Raw genomic sequence first — 20,896 nt, forward strand, 5'->3', positions numbered from 1 at the left:
AGGAAGAATTTCTTTCCTGAAAGAGTGGTGAAACATTGGACCAGGCTGCCCAGGGAACTGGTTGAGTCCCCATCCCTGGAAGTATTTAAAAGACGTGTAGATGTGGCACTTAACATGGTTTAGTGGGCATGGTGGTGTTGGGTCGACGGTTGGACTCGATGACCTCAGAGGTCTTTTCCAACCTCAATGATTCTATTCTATTCCATATTGGACGCTTCTTCCTCACAAAACCCAGCTAAAGTCAGAAAATGAGATCATGTCTATTTTATGGGAGAAATTTAGGCACAAAGAAACTAAATGGTTTGCTGGAGATTTAAAAACCAAAGTGGAGAAGTGAACAGCTCTGCCTACAAATCTTAGTCCCCAAGCAGGATACAAAACATGGATATTTTGACATTGTTTCTTTACTGCTTTAAATTTTGAGCTATTCCATTCAATGAACACCAAAAGGTTTCAGGGCTGCTGGTTTCAGGTCCCAAAGACCCCTTGCCCTTCATTAGTCTAAGCTGCAATTCATCACTGTCTTATCAGAAAACAAACAAACCCAAACTGTGGTGAACTGACAGTTTGGAGCACTTCCTTCCCTTTTTGCTTGATTTCTCTTTTGTATTACAAACTACAGTTGATTCAGTCTTCACAGTTGATGCTGAGCTTTCTGACACCAATTTTGTGGAAGGACGTGTCTACTTTCTTCCACTGGCATTGTAAGAAAGTGGCAGTGTATGAGCAAGGTGCATTTGGTCTTGAGCCAAGAAGATTAGGCCCAGGTGATAGCAATGCTAGACCTGCCACAGCTCAACAAGTTGTCATTGACCAGCTGATCTGCAGTAAAGGACTGCGAGTCCCAAGCTCAGTACAATTGCAAGCCATCCTACTGGTTGGTTATCAACACATTTAGCTGTGTCATTGCAAGAACCTTACAAATGGGTCCATGATCAGGGATGGTGATCTGGAGGAGTGGTAGTAATGCATGGAGGGGCTGTAACACAATCTCAGGTAATCCACTCATGAGGGAAAGTTCCCTCTGCAAAACTAGCTGTTCACTAGGTGGAGTACATCTGCTTGCCACTACTCTCGGAGGACTGCATGCTCACTTTGTGCACTTTGTTCGTGCCTTGTGGGAAAGGCTTAAAGGAGATGTTTGAATTAGTACTTATCAAAATTAGGGCTAAGTCCCAAGTTGCAGTTCACTTTGCTGTGCTCCCAGGAACCAGTCATATCCTGAGTAACAGAAAGGCTTTAGAAAGTTGATCAAGAAATGCTGTGCAAGACTCCTCAGAGCTTGAAGAGTGGAATTTCTTTCCAATCCTCTGCCTAAGACCATCTCACAGTTCTGCTAATACACCTTGCTAATCCATCCATGAGAAGTGAGCCTTATAATACTGCATTGCAACCTTCCCCAGGAGCTCACTGTATGTACTAGCTAGTTATGTAAAACTGGAATAAGGTTTCTTTAGCAACGGCATGTGATTCTGCTCATTGCAAAACCAAACAGGACAAGGTGGTGCCACCATATGGGTATGGAATTGCACTGTGATACCACCATATCTCTGTTTCCTTCCTAAAATATTTACTATTGTGCAGCAGCAGAGATTCGTACAAATGTCATAGGTCTGCAGAAATCTGGTGTCATGCTGCACTGTGACTTGTGTCTAAATAGATCTTAATTTCACACCAAAGGAGCACTGTGACTCCACACTGTTCTGTCCTGTTGTGTCGCTGGTAAGGACACTATGCTTTTTTGCAAGCTGAAGCCCAGGTGCACTCATTAGTTCAGCCAGCAGCTGCTGTGAGTGAAAGCTGGTGGACAGCAAAAGGGTGCAGTTTCAGTGAAGAAGACATCAGGAAAACAACAGATGAATGAGCTGTAGTAGTGGTTGTGTGTGAAGCACTTTTGTATTCATGACAACCCGCTCATTTGCAAAGAGCACAGAAAATCAATCAAAATGAAATGCAGACAAAGAAATGATAAATTAATCAATAAAGCCATGGGCTAATCAAATGGCACCCTCCTCAATTACTCTAATAAAAAAAGAACAATTGCTGGTTGTGGCTCCTGGTTTAGAATGGCAGTCTTTGCAATCAAGCACTGATTCAGATGTTAGTTAATTAAGTCAAGTGGGCTGTATGGAACAGGATTCCACTTTGTCTTTTTTCATTTAATGAGATAAATGGATTCAGTTTCCCAATTTCATACACCTTCCCCAAAGACTGTAAAAGAACCATGTACATGAGTTTATATTTGTGTATAGCCTCACATCTGTATTTTGTAAAGGCAGGACTACAGGACACGGAAGAGCTCTGCTCCACTGCAGATGCTTGTGCTTTTACGCTATGTAATCCCTGTGATATAATCAAGCTTCAGCTTCAAAACCTCTATTCTCTACTTTTCTTGTTCTAGAAATCCTCTCCTCCATCTACTAGAAATAATTTCCTAGTTTCCAGATTAACTATGCCTAAACTACCTTGTATTTAGTTCTTTCAAAAGCTGAGTGTCCGTGGTTGGGCTATCTTCCCTTATGTCTGATGCTTACTTGGGGTGCAATGGTGGGCATTTCTATCATGAAGAGAATCCACCTTGTCTATCAAAGAGCAGGCTCTGGTCACTTTCTGGTCTAAATCTTTCTGAATTTACATGTGATACTCAGAAAAAATACAACTCTGTTCATCTGCCATAGTATATTCCCTTGTTCATTGTTCATCTTCTAGTACAAACGCAAGGACAAAATTCTTATTTCAACTGATTGGAGTGGGGAAGAAAGGGGTTCTAAAAGGAAACTATGCAGATTTAGCCTTGGGCCATTACAATAATTTAGGGAACAATTTTTGTGCTTAGGTACCTGGCTGATCATACAATTGACTTTGGCCCTCAGCCTCCCTGAGGCAGCAAAGCAATGGATTTGATTCCTCCAGACAAAGTCCCTGAGTGGTTTGATGTCCTCTGCACTCTGGGGATCCTTTCAACCAGGCAATGGGTGCTTTTACAAAGGTAGTCATCACCAATGAGTGCCAAACCAATGAATGTTATAGTTTCTCCTGGATAATACTAGCATGTCTCTGGTGCTGGAGTATAACAACCATTTGTGTGTTTATTGATGACTCTTTCCAGCTCTCTGCTGTACCAGACTAATTGAAAATGTTTCCTATTATTTCCCCCTGTTCAGGAAGAATCTAGGACTGGGAAACGAGCAGCAACATTTGCACAGAAGATAGCTGCTTTCCATTTTGTCTAGAAACTTTGCTCCCACAAAGTTTTCCATGAGTTTTTTAGTTTTAATTTTTTTTTTCTTTTCTGTGAGAGTGAACCTTGTGTCAAGATAATGAGCTTCATGCATTCAAATCAGGGCTTGAGTGTTAATTAGGTCACTCTTTATAGAATGATTTATTGACCTGTATTAGGTATTAGCAGCCCTAAGTTTTCCTCCACAGAGAGTCAGTGAAAATCACCTTCATCAATCTTCAAGACATTGATAATCTTAATTTTTTTCTCTATTTTAGGTTTTCAGAGCAGATTAATAAATAATCTACTCTGAGGGTCTGACTGAGCAGTTCTTCGAGCTGTTGAGAAGCCTCAAAAGAAAAAAAGAAATCTTGATTTTTAGATTTTCAAAGCAGATTAATAAAGATCAGCTTTTGGAGACTGATTAACTATTTCGAGCTGAACTGGAGTGTTTTCATTGATTCCAGTAGTCACTGGATGATATATAATATATCTTACATAGAGAAGATGGTCCGGCTATTTATGTAGGAAAAGAGCTTACGAAGGTCTCCAAAGCCAGAATCAAATATCTGATGTTTCAAAATGTGATGGATAGCTTGTAGAAAGAAAGGGAGTTCATACTGAGAACTTTTATTTCCTTACTTTTCCTCTCTGGGTCTCAGAATTTTTTCAGAGGTCTTGACATGGGGTACGGGTAAACCAAGTACTAGTAACCTTCCGATTTGTGCGTATTTGAACATCTAGCGTGCTTAGTGAGGCTCTGATGTTGGTCTCTGGAGTGTCCTGCAGGCCAGATACTTTCTTGTACTGACTGGGATGATTTTTTTTTTTTTAATCTAATGAAATACAGCCCCATGCCTTTTTCAATATGGGGTCATGAAACTGTCATGATGCAGTCTTAGAGCAAACAAAAAGTAATCTTCACAAAACATACCTTTAGGCTGTGGAGTTCCTTGCTGCAGATGCTGTAGATGCTAGAAGTTTACAGAGATGTAAAACATAAGTGGACAAATTCATAGAAAAAAAAATCCTTTGATGGGTATCCCCTTTGGTTTGGGAAAACCTTTAACAGGATTTCCTAGAGGCTGGAAAAATACTTGGAGAAGCATCATTGAATGCTTGCCCTGTTCTAATATGTTTCCTAAAACAGTTGGCATGATCACAGCATTGGAGGAAAGATTTTGGATCAGCTAATCCTCTGTCCTGCTCTCCTTGGCTTACGTGACCATGCTGCCTGTGTGTGCTTAGGCACGTGTTTCCATCTTGAATTAATTTTTTTAGTGGGTTGAATTATCACCAAATTTGGCAGAGGGGTAGAAATCTCAAATATAGCTGGTTCCTACACATTTTGTAAAAAGAAGGGGCCTGAAAGAGCTTAAGGAGAATTTATCTGTATTGTCAGGGCATGATCACAGCTTTTGCTAGAAGGTAGAGTCTACATAAGAGTGTGCTGTTACTATGGTCCAAGCTTGGGAAAAAGCCTCAGAGCTCACACTCTATTAGCCATCAGAAAATCCAGCCAAAGACAGAGCCAACCAAACAGCTCATTTCAATTACCTTTCATCTCAGTGTTTTCTTTGCAGAATCAAACCTGCAGAAATTTCCCTGAAAGAAAATTGCCATCTTTTTCTTTGGGCCTGATTCTACATAGCAAAAATGGACTCATGGGGGAAGAGAGGCCCTCTCTCCTCCTCATGAATTCAAGGATCATTAAGTGTTCTTAGCAATGATCCAAGATTGGTCTCTGCAGAGCCTCCATGCTACAATTTTTGTATAGTTCAGTTCTTTATTTAGGTCTATAGGAAAGGCTTGCAGAGAGCAACCAAGCCCTGAAGTCCTTGCATTAGAATACCTGAATAAATAGGAAAAAAGAAAGGCTTGTTCCAGCCTGCAGGTAGGAATAACAAACGCACACAAGGCCAGATTCTGCATCCTTTGCTTCTTCTCAGTTAGCAGGTTGCTCTGACCGGAGCCCAGCTGAGTGCAATGAAATAAGTCGTTGCTTAGGAAGATGGGGCAGAAGCAGTCCTGTAATGAACTGGCTATAAGGAGGCAAACTGGCTGCAGCTCTGGGACCCAAACACGGGCTTGGTGGTGTTCCTGGTCCTTAACAAACCTGGGCTGGGAGGATGTTCCTGTGCTAACAGCCCCTCCTGGAACTGGTGCTGCTGCATTAACACTGCACTCTGGGTTAACAGGGCTTAAAGGCCACACAGGATTTCCCAGGTGGGAACAGGAGCTTGGCAATGTATATATATTTCTTGGTTTAAGAAAAATAATCAAATCACCTGTGCCAACCCTCCCTTATCTCCCTTCACTTTCTAGTCCCACAGTTTCCTTTCTAATAAGATCAAAAGGGCATCTAAAAGTAATAACAAGATTTTTTTTCTCCCCTAGTGAGCTTTCTTCTCCAGCGTGTTGATGCTCCTGATAACTGGCCATGCTTTTGTATTTATTCATGAGAGTGATTCTGGCCTACAGATCCATACAATTGATAGCAAGCAGATCACTCTGGAGACATGACTGGACAAGAACAACTAATTGGTACACAAGGCTGGGAACATTTGCAGTGAAAACTCTTCTCAGGGGAGATTGGAAATGGTGAGAAATATCTTCTGCTCAACATCTCTGTGTAGGTGCGTGTGGATTGGCATTTAGATAAATGGGAAAAAGGAAGAGAGCACTTGGCTTTTTCAGCATCAGTATAAATTAGCACCAGCTAGTTATCATAAATTAACACTAAATTTGAGCTGCATGGACTACATGTAATTAATTATGCTCAAGTGAGTGTTACTGAACATGAAGAAAATACTAATGGCTGCATGTATGGAAGGAGTGCTTGGGGGGAAGTATTGTGTATGCTCATTTGACCTCCAATGGGCATCGCTTATGTGTTGTGGAAAGATACTGGGCTAGACACTTATTTAAACCTAGACTGTTCATAGGTTCTCATATAACATAATAGCTAATAACTTTGACTAGAAAATCTATTTTTCTTTCATACCTTTGTGTGGTAAAGAAGGAGGATAATGAGATGGATTGGAAAATATGCATAAAAAAATGGCCAAAATGTGGAAGGGTTTTGACTCTGTTCTTGAATTAGAGGTGGAGTTGTTTGATTTTGTTGATGCATTTCTAGCTTTCTGGCCTTTAAAAAAGTTTTTAATAAAAATCAAATCCCAGAAAGAGAGCAGCAATTTCTCAGAGGTGGAAAATAACATCAAGGTAGAAATGATTTTTAGAGTTGGCATTTCTGGGATGTTTAATGATAAGTCAAACTTGCCAGAGCAGAGAAAAGCTGAGCTAATGCACAATGATCAGAGATTTTTCCCTTGACTACCACATCTAATACTATCAACAAGCCTGCATATTCCCTACAAAGAGCAGATGGGAAAGCATTGGCTAATGACTGTATGTACAAGCTTGGAAACTTCTGCTTTACAAAAAGGCAGATACTCCATATAAAAGTTTTTATTCATATATATATTTATGGGTTACTATTAAGTGAAGGTCAAATTCATTGGACAGAATCCTTGCAAAGCCTCTCCTATTTACTGCATAAGGTTACTTCACTGCTGTAGGAAGAAACATTCCCTCCTTCCCAATTTGGAACTACTCAAACATACGAGGCAAGACGGATGCAAAATCTGGTGATGCAATGGGTCATCAGGAGGAAGAAATCTGAATCAAGAGACATAGGATTATCTGTGAAAGGTCTGACTTGCTGATGGATAGCAGAGGAGGACTCACTGTTGGACCTGGTAGTGCTCATATTCTGCGGACCAACTGGGAGTCCCACTGAGCACTCAGGTGCATTGTCAGATTGGAGAAAGATGGTTAAAATCCTGTTGATCTCTTTATTGCTGCACTCATATTTTTCTTCTTACAGAAGTGAGCAGGCAGTAGAGTTTAGTCCCCCAAATGAGTTTAAAAGAGGTACAGAATGAGAAGAAGCACAGAAAGAAAGGGAGTTGCAAGCATGAACTGGGGGAGGTATGGAAGGACTGCTCTGAACACATTATTTTAATGCAGGGCATGAACTGGTCCTGGTATCTTGGAGAGGTATCTATGCAGGCTCAGAGGCATCTCTACTCAGGGAAAAGCCTTGTGCCCAGACAAAAATGAGTATTGTGTAGATCTTTGGTTTTAGTCCAAGGACCAGCAGAGACCTACCTCCTGGACCCCTCTCAGGAACCCTGTTCCCAATCCTTACACCTACATTCTGCTTGCTAAGAAAATAACACCTTTTAAAAGAAAAACCTATCCATTAAAATGAGACTATGGAAAGGCTAGTTATAAATGTTAACCTTAAACAGAGATTTGAGAGGGGCAACCATTTTTTTTGCTCTTGCCATTAACAACGGTTTTCAGATTTCCTGTCAGTATTGGGATATGGCATACATTAAATTAGCAAGTGCTTCTGGTTTGTGTGGAGGACATACTGCTGGGTTAAGAAGCTCATTAGCAATATTTGCTGAATTCATACTTATTCCCAGAATCAATACTTGTAATATACTAATTAAATCATCTGTTTAGGACAGCCCCATGCTGTAGCACAAGGAGTCCATTCCCATTGTGACACATGCAATACAGCATTTAGCTCCCATTATTATTAATGAGCACTGCAGGCTTAATTCCTGATGTGAGTCTCTGAACTGCTGAATGTTTTAAGCAGCGCCTTTTCCAGCACTCAGGATGCATTAACACTTGCAGCGCCTTTGCTTTGAGGTGGTGAATGGACTTTAGCAGCAGCTCCAAAACCACCAAAGGGCTCTTCATTATCTTGGTGGACTTTGGAAGAGGGCCAAGGGGCTGTTAGAAGGAAACCAAAAGGATAAGTTGGATATGATGGACCTGTGGACCTGCACAGAAGAGTGAGAGCATCCAGATTCCCCCACATTCCTGGAGGCTGAGTCATTTCAAGAGGAAAGTAGTGTTTCTGGCTCTTAGTTGTCTTGCCCTTAAGTTTAATAATGATCTTAATGATTCCCTATTGTCAGTACTCTATCATGTCATGAAACATTTTATGACTTTAGTTTCTTTAATTGTACTAGGGTACAATTTCCTGCCCTGGAATTTGGCTGCTGAGCTCAGCCTTTCCTTAAGGGACTCTCACTGTTGGAAGAGGACATGCTCTGGTAGCTGCAAGTCCCAGCTTCCAGCTGCAGCTTCCCCTCCAAGACATGGATTTCTGCAGCTCTTCTGTCAAACCCTGACCAGTAGCTGCAAGGAACAGGTTCAACTTTTAGAGGTTATTAATTCATCAGCTCCAATTGCCCCCTTGCTGAAATCCAGGAAATGGAGTCAAGTCCTCTGCTGTAATTGGCAGAGGTTGGAGCTACTCAAACATATGAGGCAAGATGTGTGTGCATGGAAATAGCCGTTGAGCTGATGCTTCCTTCTCCCACTGCAATTCCTTGCTCTCTTTTTGCCTTTGTCAAAGTGGGAAGGGGAGAATCTCTTCTTTACAGATTTTTGCATTTCACAGCTGCAAATTATTGCAGCAGGGGTGTGCTCCAGGACATGTGGCAGCTCCAGGCTTTCACTCATTATTACAGCAATATAAATTTCTCTGCCATGACTAGACTTTATCCTACACTAGGACATTTCTGTTATAAGAGAAAATGCATGTGGTTGGCATTTTGCTCATTAGTCCCTCTTCTCCATCTCTCTTTGTTTCTCCCATATGCTGAGACAGCCTTTTTGGGGCTTCCCTCACTCTGGGATTTTCTGGAAATGGCTGCTTTTCTTGCTGAGGCTCCGAGTGTCTGGTGGATACATTCCTCTGAGCTCAGGAGACACCATGAACTGCTATAGGTGCTTGGCCCAGGCAGCAAGCGTGAGCTGAGCAGATGTGGAAGTGGGTGCCCAGACAGCCAAGGGATGGCACTTCCATGGTCGCAGTAGGTCTGAGAAATACTGACTGGCTGCATTGAGTGTGTGGGGCCTCAGCAGGAGGGGATCGTGGTGGTGCTGCACTGCATGCATGGGAGATGGAACATGGTGGTACTGGCTGGAGAAGGAGATATGTGTGGTTTGTGGGGTCTGTGAAATGGTGGGTTTCCACTTAGATTAAGCATGGCACAGGTGAGATTTCTCCAATGTTATCACAGGCATGCAGTTTCTTTTCTCCAGCTGGCCCAATTTAAATAAAGAGTAACTTTAGGGGCCCTAGTATGGGCTGTCCTGATGTAACAATTGCAAAATCCACAACTTTTCAATGGCGGGCCAACAAGGAAAATTCAGAGTTAGGATTTTTCATCCTGCCTTTGTGCAGATTGCTAGAAAAATCTGGAAAAACAGAAACTCAGCTAGAAGGGAGACAAGTACTGGGGGTTTTGTTTGTTTTGGCTTGTGCAGTGCCTTTGTACAGGGGTGTTTGTGTATATTTTTGTGTACGTGCACTGTGGTTGCTGTGCATGCAATGCCAAACGCAATCAGCCACAAAACCCATTGTGTGTTAAACCCAAAATCTACTGTTCCCTAAGGAATTTGATCACTGCCTTTGATCAGCCTGTGCAACTGTCTCTCATGAGGCTGGTGAAGGAGCTGTGGGCACCTGGCCATATTCTCTCCTGGGGTTGCTGGGATTTCTATGAAGTTCATCCTGAAGATCCCATTTCGCTATGATGAAGGCATATGAGGCAATGAGTGTATTTGAGGCATTTATTTACCTTGTTTTCACTGGTTGCTTTTTCTAATTCCATCCTATTCTCCCTCTCTCTCTCCTTTCAGGTAATTCTTAACATTAACCCCCCCCCCCAACCAACCCTGCCTGATGCAATTTGAGGCAAGACAGGCACATTTTATTAAGGACTGCAAAACACTTAGTGGCACGAGGGTTTTCATGTGTAATCAGATGCAGCAATTGGCTTGATTGCAATTGCTTCTGGGTCTGTTGCGCACGAGCACCTGATTAGATTTTAGCGGCGCTGCCAATTCTGGAGGAGCTTTCAGCCTCGCAACGTGAACGGGCCTTAGGGAAATTATGTGCCTCGTCCTTAGTGCCACCACCTGGAGAAGGGAGAGATGGGACAGGCAAATGAGTTAACAAAGACTCACCCTGTAAAGCAACTGGTGCCTAGGTGGGAAAAATGGATGAATTTCCAGCTCCTCTGCCTGCCCAGTTTAACACTGGGAAGTGCTTTCTCATTCTTCCTTCAGTTTCCCAGTGGTATTGTGCAACTTTATGCCAGACACCCCCTCCTTGACCGCAGAGATCAAGACTGTTGTGTAGCGGCTCTGCTCTGCTGTCCCACCCACATCTTGGAGATGGGGATGAACATTGCCAGACAGGGAGGGACCCTTTTCCTGGCCCTATCCCTTCATGTGGATGGGTAGCAGGCAGCAGTGCCCACCTGGATGGAGGAGAAGGGAGCAGAGGTGGCAGCATGGCAGCATCAGACAGCAGGCAAGACTGGTAATGCTGAGTCCTCAATAACATTTCCTAGTCATTCTGGGTCTTTTCATTGTGGTACCACCTATATTTACTATAGGTACTCACCTGTATAGCCTCATTGTGAGGGCTATGCTGTCTGTTCTGTCTATTTACAGTCCTAAAATGCAGAGGATGTTGCACATCTTTTCCTCTGCCTGCTCAAAGTGAGGCTCTTGTTGATCTCAGCAGATCTGGAGCTCTTCAGCTCAGATGAGAGAAGTGAGCACTTGAGAGGGTGCTGTGTTGTTCCCAGTCATGGTGGAGCCGGATGCTACTGCAGCTATGCTGTGCAAGTGCCCAGGAATGGGACTGCAGCAGGTTCCCCCACCCAGGCTGTTCTGGGAACTCCTGAGACACACAGACACTGGTGGCCTCAGTCGTTTCAACTAGGGATTGGGAGAGCTTTTTGAAAAGGTGTTTTTCAACTGTGAGGAAAATCAAGTTTTTGTTGAATGCTTTTGCTCTGGAAAATCCCAATTCTGAAATATCAGATTGATGAATAGCGACATCTTTGATCTAAACAAATGCTGATGTTCTTGGCATTTTTGAAATGTCAGTGCAAAGCTAAAATCCTCTTATTTGACTCTTCTCCACTAAAAAAAAAAGATCATCAAGTTGAAACAAAGTTTTCCTGTGAAAAATATCACCTGTAAGAAAAAAAACAACTCTTCTCTTTCATGAAGGAAGTATTTTATCAAAAGAATTCAAACCACTGTAGGGTGGTAACTTAAGTATTTTTCACATCAACCAGCACCCCAAGTGGTGTTTGAGGGAGCACAACTTCAACATCAGACTTTTTATTGCCCTGGTGGAGATACCTTAAGAAGACCAGACTTTTACAGGTGAAATGCTCTGAAAATCACCCGCCTTCTGGCTGTTTCATGTTTGATGTTCAGAAATCCCCTGTGGCTCTGGAAGCTCTTGATGATTTCTGGCTGCTTGGTCCCACTCTGGGAAATCATACATGCCCCTGCCAGTGAAACTGATGAGAATTTTGCCTGAAGAAAGTTTGCAGAATTGGACTCCGCTCCAATTTGTTTTTCATCATGTATAACAAAGTGCTTATTTACTTTTTTCCACTTTGTCCAGCTTGGACAATTAAACCCCTGAGTAATTTTGCTTTTATTTCAAATCAGTTGCATTCCCTGGTTCACTGGCTTGCCTGGAGTTTTATAATGCTGACATACCAGAAGGGAAAAATGGCATTAAAACCCCTGAAGATGTTAAAATTCATATGTTTGGATCTACAGTGCTGCAGGCGCTATCCATTAATTTGATGAATTTCTTGATTTCTCTGTATGTGTATAAGTGTGTGTTCTTATTAAGATTTTTAGCAGCAGTGAGATATGTTAGTAGTCGTTCACCTCTTGAGAATAAAGCTGTACAATACAGCAGAGGGAGAAGGTGGTAGCAGCCCAGGGGACATTAGTGGAGACCATACAGCTGGGCAGCATGGACAGCCCCAAACCTGGGACAGCAGATGAGCCCTAGGGCAGCCCTGGCCGAGATGTGTTGGCAGAGCTGTTTGTGGGGAAATTGTTGCCCACATCTAGCGCTGGAGGTTTGTCTCAGGCAGCTGATATATGCATCTCATTCTCATTAACAGAAATAAGTGAGCAAAATTTAAAGCTTTTGTTGGCTGGGAGCACTTCTCCTTGGACGGGATTTAGCACCTGGTGACAAGAAGCATGGCAAAGCTTCATATTTTCCCCACTGAGCTGGCTGCATCTGAGGAGGGTTTTAGCACTCAGTGAGGGCACATGGCCTCTTCCTTTCCATGGCTGGGAACACTTTCAGAACAATTTGGGTTTGTTACATTCAACCAGTAAGATCTGGGGACTTTTAACCTGAGAAGAGTTTGCCAGAAACATGCACACAGATGCATGTCAAAATACAAGGATGGATTAGGTGCTCACAGCTTTATAAATCAAAAGCATTTCCAAACAGTTGCAATTTGTTGACTCCTAAACATTTCCCATGGAGATGAAGAGACCCTCTGAAATTCTCCATCTGTGGGTTACTGTACAGCACACATGACCTTCTTTTACTTAGCCTCCTTTCACAGATGCTTAAGGAATAGCTAAACTGTGAACCTTGGGATGACTGTGTATAGCTTTCAGCTTTCATAGCTCAAGATAAGACTTAAAAATGGACCCTTCCCAATAGGAAGCAAAAGGCAATAAAATATTCCCCAATCTTTATATATTTTGTTTTTTCAAAATCCCATGTGTTTGTTGGTTTTGCTTACTCTTTTCGCAAGCCTGGATCTGGCAATCTTGTTTGAGGTTTGGGCCTTTCAACCCTTCCTATAGAAAGCAGGAATGACAGTCAGCTTTCCATGTCTGAAGAGATCAGGTGCTAACATAAATATTGCCATGTATTAACCTCCAGAACACCTCTCCCCTGGGGGCGCAGTATTGGTTTTGTTTCTTTTAGTTTCATCAGTTATGTATTTAAATAAATACTCTGATTGAGGGGATGTGGTGCCCTGGTCCCAAATGTTGTACAAACTCTGAACTTGTGTAGAAGATGCAGGGGCAGACAGACATGAATCAGCAGAGACAGGCAAGGACCCTGTGAGCCAGCACTGAGTGTAAAAATAGGCAGTTGTCATGGCATATCAGAAGTTTATTCATTCATAGGGATTATCCTTCCTCTTATCCTCCTACGTGACTTTCAGTGTGACACAGATTAGGCTAGAGGGTCCATAGGCAATTCTGTTTTCTTGTGTCTAAAACTAATGCTGCTGTGAGACATCCATAGCTACATCCTCCATCACTGCTGGATTTTGAAGACAGGCTATGAGCAATTTTTCCCCTTTACACGTTGAGGCCCACGTTTCTGGGGAATTTTAGAGAGGGTCTCAAGTCAGTTTGATTTAGGTAGCAATTTTAAGGTGGTTGTTTCAGTATAACTTGTTACCAGAAGGATAGGCTTCAAAGCCAAACCAAACCTCTGGGGAAGAAATAACCTTTGCAACCCCAAACCACAGGAACTCGAGCGTGGCTGCAGCTTTCATGCCATGCCGGGAAGCTCGCTCAGTTTGCTGGGTGGCACAAGTGTGGCTTCTGTCAACAGCTTTCATCAATGGAACTGAAAGGCAGGTCCACTCCCCATGCATCACTACTCTCATGCCAAAGTACTTTGTTCTTCCCCAGGAAGCACATTTCTTCTGCCTCTCAAGAAAAAGCCACACTTTATCCACAGAGTGTTGTTGACCTTTTGACAAATAGCAATGAGATGAGTCTTGGATAATGGACTTGCTGTGCTACATCAGGGACAAAGCAAATAAACAGTCCCTGGCTTGGCGGAGACGCTGCACATCATAGCATCCAAAGCCCATGCAATACAGTCACCCCCAGTTACCTGGAGTCATTTGCAGCCCACTGCCTGCCCAGGTTACAAAAGAGTGGATAGTTCTTCATTCCTTTGATTTTTAGAGAGCTTTGGCTCAAATTCCTTGCTGTGAGCACAGCATTGTAAGTATCTTGGTGAAAGCTAGGCTTACAAACTACTCCTTCCTCAGTGTGAGACACTTCATTAACTGCAGGGGAAAGATGGGAATGGTACAGTATAGATGAAGGGCAGGTCTGCATTTCAGTGATGGGATTGCAATTAGCAGCTTCAACTGTCTGCAGGAAGAAAGCTTGGCAAGTCGGGATGTTTTCAGAGCTTGGTATTAGGAGGAAAAAAGCAAAAGAGAGAGAGAAAAAAAAGGAAGAAAAGGAAGAAGCCCATGTCACAAATATAATAGAAGAGAACATGAAGTCAGCATTTCCTGTCTCGTTGTTATACAAGTCTTTTCTGTATCTGACAGATAGCTGCTTCACAGCAGAAGTGACCCATATTACTTCTTTATTGTTTAAACAAAGAAAGTCGCCAATTAAAATGACTTGAGTTTATTTCAGCATTTTGTGCTCTGGGAGCCTCATCGATTGGAAGGGAAGGCACAGAGTTGTCTGCTCTGCTGTGAAGCAATACAGTCCTTTCAAGTACCTCCTGCTCACCCAGCTTTTGTCAGAAAATGTATCAAATCACAGATATCAGACATATAGCAGAGACTCAAGAGATCATTTAACCCATCCCTCCACCCCAGAAGCTGTTCCAGGGAGACGTTTTCCTACACGGTTCATAAAACCCTTCTGCAAGAGTCATCACACTTTCCTGAGCTACCTAGTTCCTAATTCTCCTGATATCTAATTTAAATCTCCTTTGCTGTGGTTTAAGAGTTTACACCCACTGTTTTTGCTCTGTCCATAATGGACACAGGAGATGTCATATCATAGAATCAGGCAGATGTCAGGTGAACAGCCTCCTGTTCAAAGCAGATCTAACTCCAAAGTCAAAGCAATGGGCTTTCTCTCCCTCGGTGACAACTGTTAACTTATTTGAATACCATTACCAGATCTTCTCCCCTCTCCTCTAAGCAGTTTGGCATCAATTCTTTGAATCTTTTTTCATAGATCACATTTGCTAGACTGTGTTTATTAGTCATTGCTGTGTTATTAGTCAAAGCTGTATATCTGTTGGATGCTCTCATACATACATGTGTGCATACTGTCCTGGTTTTGGCTGGGATAGAGTTAATTTCCTTCCTAGTAGCTGGTACAGTGCTGTGCTTTGGATTTAGTATGAGAATAATGTTGATAACACAGCGATGTTTTAGTTGTTGCTCAGTAGTGCTTACACTAGTCAAGGACTTTTCAGCTTCTCATGCCCTGCCAGTGAGAAGCTGGGAGGGGGCACAGCCAGGACAGCTGACCCAAACTGGCCAAAGGGATATTCCATACCATGTGACGTCATGCTCAGTACATAAACTGGGGAAAGCTGGCCGGGGGGATTTTGTATATTCTTTTATTATTATTATTATTATTATCGTTATTATTATTATTATTTTTCCCTTCCTTTTCTGTCCTATTAAACTGTCTTTATCTCAACCAATGAATTTTACCTTTTTTTTTCCGATTCTCTCCCCCATCCCCCATCCCAGGAGAGTAGTGAGCGAACGGCTAGCTGCCTGCCGGGTTAAACCACAACACACACATACACAGACACATGCATACACAGCTACTTTTGATGACTAGAGCAACAGGAGCAGAAGCCTTTCCTTGGCAAAATGATTTGGTAAAGTGAACTTAATTCTGCATGCTGGGAGCTGTGCAATGTGAAGTGCAATGAAACATTAAATGGCAATATGCTATCTGGCCACTAGAAGCATTTACATCTTGTATGACGGATGTAACACGGTTATTGGTATGGCAACAGAGCATATGCTTGGCTTTAACCATTTCAGCAGTCCCTGCTGAAGGTAAGAGTCTCTCAAATCTCCTTTGAGAGTGTATTTACCTACTTGTCTGGCTGGCATTACTGTGGCTTTGACCATAAACATGATTTTAACCTTCTATCCCAGCCAGCTCTTCAGCATCCCTATGCTCACTGATAATGTGATTTTGAAGAAATGGACTGTGAACAGGAGCTGGTGCTGTTTGCAGGATCACCAACAGGGTTGCACTTTGGAGCCTGGCTGTGAGCAACAGGGATCATTGTTGACTGGCATGGCTGTGCAGATATCTTGATGGACAGGAGAGCTGGGCCATAGTAATCTAGCTGAACACAGCTCTGAAAACTCATAAAGCAAAGAAGCAAGGAAGCTAAACTGCAGTGCTAGTTTATTTATCTGGGAGTCACCTTATCTATAAGAGCTTTCTTGCCCTAACTTGGCCCAGGAGCCATGCTACAATGCCACTACTTCTAAGAGATAACATTAATTTAATATTTGCATATTTGTAGTGTAGAGGAAATACAGATATAGATAGGACTCCATTGTGTCAAGTGCTGTAGAAACACAAAGCAGGGAATTTAGTGATCACAAACTAGGCCTGAATAAAGGATAATAGAATGATACATGGGGACTTAGTACAATGAGGACATAAATCTTGCAAAACAGTGAGAACTACTTAATGTTTGCATAGTTTTGGGGAGCTGCTATGGCATAGGAGTGTTGTAGGAAGGACTCAAGGAAGGAAGATGAGGTAGCTTTCATAAATTAAGCCAATTCTGGTAGCTGCTCTGTAAGGAACATATTTGTCACAGTTAAAGCTGGGATTTTAAACAAGCTCATACACAACTGATTGTACAGTTACTATGCCAATAATATGTGGGTTGGTGTTGTTATGCTTTTAATGGCTAGGTATTTTTACTTTTATCTTGCTTGTTATTTTATTATTAGAAAGTGTTGTTAAGGACAATGATATTCTACCTGTAGCTAGTCCTGGGTCTCTGGGTACTTCTAGGACATCCCTAGAAAAGGGAACTAAGAAAAGAAAGTTTATTAACAGTTGGCTCGAATCACTGCAGGGGGTTTCACATGCTGCCACTGGAATACTCTTAGACCCCTGCAAACCAAAAAAGGTTGAACAATCACTAGCATAGAATGAATAAACAGGAAAGAGTTGAACTTCTTGTTTTCATTTTCCCCAGCAGATGTTCAGTTGTTGAGGCATCAGAACCACCGGATGCTGGAAGAGGCATTTATGAATGACCTGTTATTCCATATCGTTGCCTCTGGGGGTGCCACCAAGCTGGGCTGGAGGCAGCAGCAGCTGGTACGTCTCGGTGGGGTACTTGGAGTAATGGCTGTCATTTGCTGGACGGGTGGAAGTCACGGTGGTCTTCTGCTCAGTCACCACCTGGTCCCTGTCACATGCCACAGAGATTGATATAAATCAAACCCTCTCTGCAGTGGAGGCCTTGAGAAAACGAATTGATGTTTTAAAGCACAAGAAAGGAAGTGTCAGAGATGCAGCCCTAACAGTCTGCCAGTGAGCTGGGGGATCATCATGCTGCTTGGGCTGAATGCTGAAGGAAGTTGTCAATAAGTGGGAACATCTCTGGGAGCATAACTGGAAGAGTAAAGTCCAAATCAAAGGCCAGGGCAAGACAGAGGACACATCTTCCCTTATTGCATATAGTGGCCGTGGGTTCTGGGCTGAAATAACAGCTGGGGAAGGGATGGACTCTGCCTCTGAAGACATGCAGGCCAGATGTCACCTAAGAAAGTAGCTTGTAGGGAACAACCACTTACAGGCTTCCAGGAGCCTGGAGACCTTTGAGCTCAGAGACCCTTATCGTTTCTTCACTCTGAGGGTGGTGAGGCACTGGAACAGGTTGCCCGGAGATGCTGTGGATGTCCCATCTCTGGAAGTGTTCAAGGCAGGTTGGATGAGGCTTTGAGCAACCTGGTCTAGTGAAAGGTGTCCCTGCCCATGGCAGGGGGGATGGAACTAGATGATCTTTAAGGTTCCTTCCAACCCAAACCATTCTATGATTCTATGATTCTGTGTGTCTCATTTCAAATTGGTAAACTTTGACAAACAGGTCGATCAAGTGATATTTTCATCCTTTTTGCGAATGGCCTAGATTTGCTCCTTTTCTTTTTTACTAAAACTAGCCTCAAAATGTGTCTGCATTGTTAAGGTTAGTCTCCTGGAGCTGGTCTCAGTGGTGGGAGTGCAGAGAACAAAGTATTGGATGTTTACACCCGTTGGTGAAGTCAGGACAGATATGGGTTCTTGTGCTCAGTATTAAACAGGACATCCAGAAGTTTTGTCTTCAAATTAAAAATAAAACTGATAAGGAAGCATACTCTATGGAGTACATTTTCCAGGACTCTCATTTTTCTGTGTGATGTCTGCTACCTGAAAACAAGATGCAAATATTGTCTCATTCCATCCCTGGAAGGAGATTAGCCAGGGTAGTCAGTGACTCTGTTATGGATTCTTCTACAAACACTAATGAAAGGGACAGGTACAGATGATTCAACAACAACCAGATCTACATTCATTTTTACCCCCTCTGCAAAAAACCAAAATAAAGCAGGAAAAATAAGTAATTTCTATCTTGATCAATCTGGATTATTAAAGTTCCCCAGCGTAAATCACTCGTGGTGTATTAATTTTTATGCCAGTCAAGGAAAATTAAGTGGCCTAATCACATTGAATGTTCACCATTACAGGAACTACAGAGCTTTTCCTGTATTTGGTTGGAGGCTATTCCATTTGGCTGGACTCTTTTGATACTGCTTTGCCTGTGTGTGCAATTAAAAGACTTTTTTTATTAACCAGTTTTTACATTACACTCAGCGGCCCCGTCACACAACTAAATGACCCGTTTAACAAGCATGATAAAATCCTCATTAGGGCCTATTATAGGATTTAGTGGAATCTTCCTGCTTCACTACAGCACAAGCCTAATCTAATTAACTCCGCCACTTAATTGTTTCCCTCCCTCTTCTTGCTGTTTATTGGGCTTTTTGTGGAAAACAGATCCAAGGAACACAATTAACGTAATTTATCCTGGAAAATCCCCAAACATTAGCAAGCTACAAATGTAATTGGAAAAGGCCTCACAGAGTTCAAGCATAGTAGGCAATTACTCCAGAACTACAGCACTGCATATTATCATGTTACTTCTTATTATACTTTCCTAAGATGAGCAACGAGGTAATTCTAACCAAGTACGTTTAAAGCCATAATTAAGGGTCATCTTTGTGTTTGAACAGCTTTTGCATTTAATCGAGGAAAAATGTGTGCCTTCAAGAATGAAGTGTTTTGCTAGGATGTGCAATATGGAAAGGAACTGAATGTTGTATTCTTGAACTCATTGGTATAAATGTAGAGCAGCTTCCAGTTATAAAGGTTTTTGCAGTACTTCATAGCCAGATTTACCAGTCACCAGGAAACAGAATTCAGCCACAAGAGGTAGCTAGTCTTTGTATTTTTTTCATGGCAGCAAGGTGTAGAACATTTATGAAACACAAGATGTGCTGCAATAAGGTCTGTTGGCCACTGAACATGGGAGGGACACTTGGGAAGACATCACCATGCTATCCTGTTCTTTTCACAGGCTGAAACCTTTAATTTGCAGTGCTGTTAGTCCTTTTCCTAAGGGTGGTGAACTCCTACCAGATCCCAAGACATCCCAGCCTAGTTACACTACACCTGAGATGGCCAGCTGGTCCCAGAGGTGCCCCGAGGAGTTAGGGGCTGACCTTGGTATTCAGAACTGAAGATCTAGCCAGTTGTTGGGACTCCCAGTTAGACACCCATAAGGTGAGGCTGCTGTCTGGATGAAAAACTTCTGACACTTCTGTGTTACCATTACCTAGTAGTTAAGATAGGTGTAGAAGGTGACTAAGTTTCTATAAGAAATGAGAGTAACCTCCACCCAGTATGGGAACATGGTACAAGGTGCAAGTGGGAGTGCTCAAGAAGAGGGTGGTGGTGCAGAGAGGTACAGGTCTTGTCTAGCTCTTCATTTTAACAGATGTGTGTGTGTTTGTGTTTGTATATGTCTAAGAATGAGAAAGAAGCCAAATTAACTCCTCAGAGATGGACAAAAGGAAGCAAAAGAAGATGAGACACAGGTCCAGAACACAGTGAGAGGAAAGCAGATGAGTGAACATTTTTGGTTCAAAAATGTTCAACAGGAGCTTATAGACAGGCACAAAGGGTTGCCCAAGTCATCCCTTACTCAGAGGAAGTTGGTTTTATGCATATTTGCAGATAACCATGTGTGGACCTGAACTTCCTCCTCCTGGAAGAAATTAGCCAAATGCCTTGGCTAAACTGAGCAGCAGCCAAGTGTGACAAGCAAATAATTGAAGCATAGGATGAAGCAAAGTTTAATCCACATGTCCCATCTTTCTCTGAACAGACAGAGGCAGATTTTTTAACCTTGTATGGATTTGGCCTCTTTTGAAGTTGTCAAATCAGGGCAAGCTGCATTTTGGGCAATGTGCTTTCTGGCCACACGGAGTGCAAGATGGAATTATTGGAATATATGGCCGTCTGGTACGGCCTTCTGATTACTACCCGCTATTGGTTATACAGGCTGGCAGTGATGAGGTTTCAGAGAGAAGTCCAGAAGCGATCAAAAGGGACTTCAGGGCACTGGGGCGATTGGTTGAAGGATCAGGAGCACAGGTAGTGTTTTCCTCAATCCCTACAGTGGCAGGGAAGAATATTGAAAGGAACAGGAAAACACACCCGATCAATGCGTGGCTCAGGGGCTGGTGCCATCGGAGGAATTTTGGCTTTTTTGATCATGGGGAGGTTTACACAGCACCGGGCCTGCTGGCGACAGATGGAGTTCAGTTGTCTCACAGGGGGAAAAGGATTCTCGCTCATGAATTGGTGGGGCTCATTGAGAGGGCTTTAAACTAGGTTCAAAGGGGGAAG

The sequence above is a fragment of the Aptenodytes forsteri genome, unplaced genomic scaffold (genome assembly GCF_000699145.1).
Source record: "Aptenodytes forsteri isolate BGI_AS27 unplaced genomic scaffold, ASM69914v1 Scaffold255, whole genome shotgun sequence".
In the NCBI taxonomy this organism is placed as follows: Eukaryota; Metazoa; Chordata; class Aves; order Sphenisciformes; family Spheniscidae; genus Aptenodytes; species Aptenodytes forsteri.